Source organism: Haliotis asinina, chromosome 15, assembly GCF_037392515.1.
Source record: "Haliotis asinina isolate JCU_RB_2024 chromosome 15, JCU_Hal_asi_v2, whole genome shotgun sequence".
Lineage (NCBI taxonomy): Eukaryota > Metazoa > Mollusca > Gastropoda > Lepetellida > Haliotidae > Haliotis > Haliotis asinina.
In genome coordinates, this window is record NC_090294.1 from 51,102,331 (window position 1) to 51,110,856 (window position 8,526).

Genomic DNA, 8,526 nt, shown 5'->3' on the forward strand with positions numbered 1-8,526 from the left:
CAATGCTTGCCATAAAAGGCGACTATGCATGTCGTAGGAGGCGACTAATGGGATCAGGTGGTCAGGCTCGCTGATTTGATTGACACATGTCATCAGTTCCTGATTGTGCGGGTCAATGGTCATGCTGTTGATCTCTGGATTATCTCGTCCAAACTTGATTTTCTACAAACCGCCTCCATATTGCTGGAATATTGCTGAGTGCGACATAGAACTAAACTCACTAAATTAAACTGAAATCATTTGTCATTATAATTTCATCTAAATTTTAACCAAATGCTTGCAAAATAAAGAAAACAAGCAAATGAAAATATTAATATGAATTAAATTTTGTGCCATGATACTTACAAATATACCCTCATTCATTTACAACCTAAAAACCACAGGAAAAGATGTATTTTGAGTAAAAGTAATTATTCTCGATTTAATTTTTTAAAATCCCCTGATTTCACAAAATTAAATCAAAATTAGTTGAATTCTGTGTCCTGATACTCATAAAGCCACTTTCATTCATTTACATCCTCCAAAACACTGGAAAAGATGTATTTGGAGTAAAAGGAAATATTCTTGCCCATGGGCGAGATTGTTTTTAAATCGCTCTAAATTAGCAGAATTAAGTCAAAATGAGTTGGATGTCGTGTCATGACACTCATAAATATGCTTGCATTCATTTACAAACTGCGAAACATGGAAAAAATATATTTTGAGAGAAAATAAATATTCTCACCCATGGGCCAAAATGTTTTTCGTCCATGGGCGAGATTTTTAAAACTCGCTCACAATTAGTGGAGTTAAGTGAAATGAGTTGAAATTTCTGTCACGATGCTCATAAAAGTACTTAATCCTCTAAAACATGTGAATAGATACATTTGGAGTAAAAGGCAATATTCTCGCCTATGGGCGAGATTTTTTAAAATCGCTCTAAATTAATGGAAATAAGTCAAAGTGAGTTGATATTTGTATTATGATACTACTTTCCTACATTTACAACCTCCAAAACATGAACAAAATGTAATTTGAGTAAAAGTATATATTCTCACCCATGGGCCAAATATTTTTGCCCCTGGGCGAGATGGTTTTAAAAAAATCGCTCTAAATTAGCAGAATTAAGTCAAAATAAGCTGATTTTCATGTCACGACACTAATAAATATACTTTCATTTGTTTAAAAACTGCAAAACATGGAAAATACATGTATTTTCAGAGAAAGTAAATATTCTCGTCCATGGACCAATATGTTTTTCACCCATGGGCGAGATTTTTTAAAATCGCTGTCAGTTACCTGAGTCAAGTCACACCAAGCTGAAATTTGTGTCATGGTACTTATTAACATTTTTTCATTCATGTACAACCTCAAAAACATTTATTCTGGATGAAATTAAGCACCGAGTTTAAATTTTGAGTTTTCGAAAAAAATGTTTTTCATTGTTTCATCCTTAGGACATATTCATAACAGCTGCATGTTTATTTTTGCCAAATCCCTTGTGAGAGAGTGGCCACAGTGTGGAGAGTTTCTGGACTTTTGTGAGTCCAGAATTAAATTGTGATGTGTTACATGGTATCATTCTGCAAAGAAGCCTTGGAAGAAATGCCTTTCGACTTTGAACGAGTCACTGCACAACAGGTAAAAAAACCCGGAAATTCATCCTCCAACTTTTCAGTACTAACTGTACTCTCCGGCAAAACAGTGACAATAGGATCAGCACCAACTTTAGCCCCCATAAGATCATTACCGATCGACAAATCGACACCTGGAACTGGGAGGGAGTCAAGAACACCAACTTTCACCTCACCTGAAATCAGATCTGAGGTCAAATTCACAGAATGGAAAGGAGCAGAAGAATTGCCACCTATACCCTGAAGCAAAACAGTTGAGTTAGCTGAAGTTACATCACAAAAAGGCAAAATATCCTTCAAAATCAGAGATTGAAGAGCTCCAGTATCCCTCAAGATAATAATGGGCCGTGGGTAGAATTATCTCCCATAAGTGACACAGAACCCTTACACACAAAGGGCAAAAACTCCATCCGAACTACAGAATCTGGAGACTTAATCTCACAGACAACTCTCCTCAGAACCACCTGGAAAGAAAGGCTTAGGTGCGATGGACACAAAAGCATTTGGGGAACCTGTAGCCTGATTTTTAAACTGGAGTTTGTAACATGCAGAAATCAAATGACCTGGCTACTTACAATACGCACAAACAGGATCAGAACCACTGGTAGTCTCAGACTTAGACTGAAAAGTATGTGACTGCTTGCCACTAGAATTTGAACCTGTTCTAACACCACTGTAACCTGCATGTCCTGAAGTCTTAACTGGGGAAAAGCCCTTGTATTTAAACTTTGTATTACCCGGAGACTTAAAGGAACTCTTGTGAGTCAAACAATAATCATCTGCCAACATTGCTGCCTTATGTAAGTCATCAATCTTTTGTTCATCCCAATAAGTCTTAAAGGGGCACTGATGCGGAGCAAATAATAACGGTGTTATTACGAAAACAAACTGCAAATTGGTCAGCGCCCGCTCCCTTGACCGTGACGGACAAAGGGACTGGGCTCCTGTCCACATTAGCAGAATTTCTTCGCCTAAACAGTCAGGAGACAGGATGCCCATCGTATGCCATTATTTAAAAATGTCCATGGTATTCCTTGTCTGATCGTAACAAAATATCCCAGCAGTGTAGTTTTTTTTCGGATGCTTGGATGGTATAGTGACTGATCCAATTTGATCCTATTTCTGTGTTTTAAATCTCGATATTTAATCATGTTCTGAGAAAATATGATGTCTACAGGCATGTAGCAAGCCAGTTGTTTCAGTCCGAAAGATTGCACAACTTTATATTTAGATAGTTTTGGGTGTTGGTTCAGCTGTGATGGCAATGATAGCAAATATCATACGTAAATTTTGGTAGCTATGGTAGCTACCCTGGTTTGTTATTTATGGTAATAAAAAGAACTTTGATTTATTTGAATTTGTAAACTAAAAACGATGACTTTGCCTTTTGTAGAGAAATCTGAAAATCTTCTTACGTTGAAAAACCAACTTAATACACCTGTTTACCCAAGTACACAGCAATTGCCTGTATGTATTCCTTATGTAACGAAGTTCCGTTGGTATCCTCAAAACAGTTTCGGCCTATAAGTGTTTTCAGGCTGCATGCGACACAGAGATTACATCTCCCTTTTTGTAACTCGCGTTTGATGGTGTAAACCTACAAGTGTTATTTGTCATCATTCTCTGGATGGTCAGTTAATGAAGTTATAACAGGTATAATTAGTAGTAACACCACTCAGGTTACTCAACAAAGGTTCCCATTTGGTATTTTTGCTGTCTGGAGTAAATACTCAACATTATAAATTAAGGTCTGTAATGGCAAATGTATTGTATGTTATGTAATATGTGCATGTAAGTGATGCAAGAGGGTTTATCAGCTGAGTTACAAAAACAAACATCAATCAAAGGATTAACCGATTAATTACTTTTATCCCTTCTACAGCGGATTTGTCAAAAGGCAGTGTGTGTAGATGTACTAATCTATACTGACTACACCCTGACGTAAAGTGCGAGTGTAAAAACAACATCCGCCCTTCAAAGAATTAATTAACCACCCTTGCGTTGATTGATTGCTCATTATTGGTTAACTAAATTACTTAGAATGGCGGACACAATACAATCAGTTGCCAGGTGTGCTATCTTGGGTGACCAATGAAAGGTTTATCAGGTTTTCACCAATGTGAAAGACGTGAAACGATGTGTTACTTTTTCGCAAATTAGACCGTTGTAAGACACAGAGCAGGATTATTTACCAGCTGATGAATGGAATACGATTTCTTTTATGTGGATATTGATGTATACTTTCCAGAACAAGGTAGCAGCCTGACATTGTTGCTGTAAAATTAGTCTGTTTTACATTCATTTGAATTTATTTGTTGTAGCATTCAACAGAATCTATATGACAGAAAACTCACACTAAATCGCGTATGTCTGTGAAATAGGATCCACACTGGCAATCTATACAATGTATAAATGTTGCTGTCATGTTAGAAATTTACTATAAGTATAAGCAGACCGTGTGTTCTTTTATTAATTTTCAAAATCACACAAATATGACAATAAACTAATTGGGAATTGAGGAGACAAAATACAGAGACGCACATTGGCTTCGTTATTTTTCCGTCCTAATAGTTTTTCACCATTTCTGCCACTGGCAGATGATTAACGTTCAAAGTGTTTCATTTGTTTTCATAATATATTTGTAATGAAGTAAAAATAAAATCACCTTAGTTGATCTGTCTAAAATTAAACTCTCAATTGCGCATATGGACTGCGCGGCAGAGGTCACGAACCAGTCACGAATTCTGGGATATCATCCGGGTACTCACGGGAGAAAAACAATAACAGAAGTTTACACCAGTCCACGGAAATTGCTCCGCATCAGTGCCCTTTTAAGGTCAGCATGAGCACTCTGCTTGAAATCTTCCATCAACACTAACTGTCTCAAACCATTAAAATCTGTGACCTCCCTCGACCCACACCACCTATCAAACAATGTTTCCTTTTCTCTAGCAAACTCTACAAAAGTCTCATTGTCCCTTTTGTGAGCATTTCTGAATTTCTGACGATAAGCCTCAGGTACTAACTCATAAGCTTTCAAAATTGCACTCTTCACAAGATCACAATCTGAGCTTTACTGTACTGACAAAACTGAATAAGCATCCTGAGCTTTACCCTTCAGAACTGTTTGCAATAGCATATTCCATGACTCCCTAGGCCACTTCAGATTTTCTGCAACTTTCTCAAAATGTAGAAAATATTTGTCAACTTCTTTCTCATTAAAAGGAGGTACAAGCCTAGCATGCCTTGCAATATAAAATGAGGAAGAATCTGAGGTCTGAGAAGGGTTTTCAAGTTTTTTCAGGGCAATTTCTTTGTCAAAAGCCAATTTTTTTCAGTTCTATTTCTCTCGCTATTTCTTTCTCCATCTCAAACTTTTTCATTTCCATATTTTCCAGTTCTTCTTGTTTTCTATTTTCTTCCTTTTGAATTTGTAATTGAATCTCAAGTTTCTTTATTTCCAATTGACCTGATCCTTCCTCTAGCACCATTTCCAAAACATCATCTTCAAAAATTCCTTCATCAATATTGTGGTTCAAAACAATTTTCAAAATCTGAAATTTCCTCATAGCAGGTTTGGCATCAAGTTTGAGATGTGAAGAAATTTGCAATAAATCTGACTTCCTCAACTGACTTATTGTCTCAGATTCTGGGTAAAATACAAACTTCTCAAGTTCAAACACCATTTTGCTGGTTCAATAATTAACTTGTTGCAAATTTGCAGAAATTTGGAATATATTTCACAAAAGGTCTCAAATGTGAAATGAATTCTATCCCGGACGAGCCCCCAATTTTGTTACGGTTAAGAATTTACCGCGACAAACTATTTACGAAATCCCCTTGTAAACCAGCAAATCAGAACAAAGACAAGTTGTTTACGTTCAAATTCTGTTATTATTATACCACGAGAGCAAGGTACACAAAGTCACAAGTCAATATAACAATGCAGATTTCAGGTACAATTCAAGAGAGGCAAAATCTAAGTCAGTGGGTCACAAAAATACAATATATCAAACTCACCAAAGTCTTGATGTGACAGGGAATAGCTATGAGTATGACAAAATGTAAACACAGCGGTTGGTGCGACAGCAAATGATGTAGATTCAAGCGTTGACAGGATTTTGATGATCCAGCGTGGCAGAGATGTAAATGAGTGTGAGTGTGAGTGTCCCCTCAACGCGGCAACCGGCCTTTAAATGTTTACAAAGTCATTTCCCGAAAGTTCGGGCACAAACGAACGTCGTCAACAATGAAGAATGGTCTAACATCCCGGAAGTAGACACATCGAAAACTAGGAGCAGATAAATTCCGGAAAACCAGAATGCTAAAAGTGTTGACCAGCTATTAAAACCAAACGTGAGCCATCATAATTAATATTCAAAAACACTAAACAGTGTGACCCAATAATAATTATTACTGAATTAATAACAAAAATATACAGAAAATACACACTCGTAACACAATAGATGTTTTACAATGTCTTCACAATGCTGTGACGTCATTAACTTGACAACGTCACGATGCTATGACATTGCTGCACTGCAAATCTAGTGGCAGTGCAGTGTTGAGAGATGTACATATTCTAGTCGTTTAAAATTTTTATTCATGTATAGCAAAAGAAACGCAGATCTGACTCTGTTATCAAATTTTGAAGTAACAGGTGAAAGCAATACTGTGAAACCACTTTTAGAGAAAGAATTGTCAGTTAAAGATCCAAAGGGGGCTAAAAAGAAAGCGAAAGGCTAGTATACGATTTCCCTTCTCTCTCACCATACACAGTATATATTGTTTACGAAAACACAGGATAAAAAATAGAACGGGGGTAAAATGGGCGATCTTTTTGTTTCGAGGGATGATAACACTCCTTTGGAAATGATATAAGCGACGATGTGGTCTCACAGACCTGTAAAGACAGAGTCCAGCGCACACGTTGCCCGTTATTGAATATACTGCATGTCAGCTCTTATGTTGTTTCCAACGGCAGTTCTTCAACTATTGACGCATACAAATTTTACAAATACTACCACCAAGATGAAATCTGAGATAAATCTTGAACCAAAGGTATCCCGTGTAAGGTCTTCAGACTTTGCATTTATTACACATCCCCAACAATTGAAGAAATTCCGTGTAGATTGTAACATTTAGTTATAAATACGAATTGTGCCGTTTAGAGGTTTCTCACACACCTGATTTAATTTTCTTTCACATTCTGATACTATATTTTAAGTACACTTAAAAAAGCAAGCAACTAGTCGGCTGCAGCAGAAATACCAGTCATCAAAGTCCATCAGTCAGTGGTGCGAGTGACTCAAGAGTATGTATGTGATAGAATTACATGAGGTATGTACCTTCTTGTTTGGTAACAGTATGCTGACAAAATGTTCCCATGGCAGATCATATTTATACTGTCTAGCTACAGCTTTATATTTGAATTTTCATTCAACATTTCTGAAAGAAGACCGTAGCCTAATGCCTTTTTGCTAGGAAACAACATAGAAAAATGTGTGTAAAATTAAATATGTTTTTGATGGAATTTAACCTCACTGTCATTCCATGTAGATATGTTTATGCATTTATTTATATTTTCTTTTACAAAGTTAACAGATAGTACAGTAACTTCATATGTACAAGAACTAAATAGATGTGTGATGTATTCTTACTCGCCCGCGGGAGATACTGGAGTGTAATATTTTTACGGCAATATTACACTAGTGTAATACTGTCAGATGTATGACGTCATAAGAGTTCAGAGTTATGACGTCACAATGCTAATGCCGCTGTCACAGTGGTAGTGGACCTTCTTTGACTCGAGGAAAACTGGGAGTTGAAGTAATAAACAGAAACTCGTTTCCGTGAAATACCATTTTCATTAAACTTAAGCTTTCGCTCGTTTGTTACCAAATCATTCACTCGTTTAATAAAAATGGTATTACACGGAAGGTCGTTTAGTATCCGCTATACATGAAAGTGATGTAACATCATACACAAATATGAGACAAAATTACACCGTTGTACAGTGCAGATATCTATTGATGTAAAGAGGGAAAAAGATATTCAGTTTATTATTTTATCTGTCTTAGAATTTTAAAAATAAGTTTAGTGCTAGGAAAAATGAAAAGGATATTAAAAATATAAAAAATAGAATATGAACTTTTTCATCACTATTATAATAATCTGGCTCCTCATTCTCGAACCGTTCCTTGTCCTAAGAATTCGAAACTTTGATCGTAGTCAGTGTGTGAAGAATGGACTTACGAAGGGCTACGAACTTTTCGAGAATAACTAGTCTGATTATTATGATGTCTGTAAACTGATAAACTGTAAAACATTTGATGTTTACAACACTTGACAGTGCCATAAATTATAGACATTGAAAGTCATTATGATTTGTATTATGAAAAATTGAACGTGGAAGAGCCCCTGAACATGTATAACTAACAACACAGAGAGAGAGAGAGAGAGAGAGAGAGAAAGAGAGAGAGAGAGAGAAAGAGAGAGAGAGAGAGAGAGAGAGAGAGAGAAAGAGAGAGAGAGAGAGAGAGAGAGAGATCTATATATAGTCGCTTTCAGTTAAGCCCAAGATCAACATTGTGTTCATTCTATTCGTTCTAAACGTGTATTTGAACATTGTCTGCATGTAGGTTGTTGCAACATAAGCTATCCCCGGTGTATGACGGAACTAATTTGTCAGGACATAACACTTGATATATATATATATCATGCTGAAAGGGAAAGCTAATCTGTCCATGCACCAACGTAATTGTAATAGAAACACGTACATCACCCGTCCTGGTCAGCGTACCAAACGGGTTAGTGACGGGAAGATCGCCCATTACATGAGGGACGACCCGTTCACAATGCTTGTCCCTGATTGGCTGAACGTGTCACGCGTATCCCCGACGGGTATCTTGTT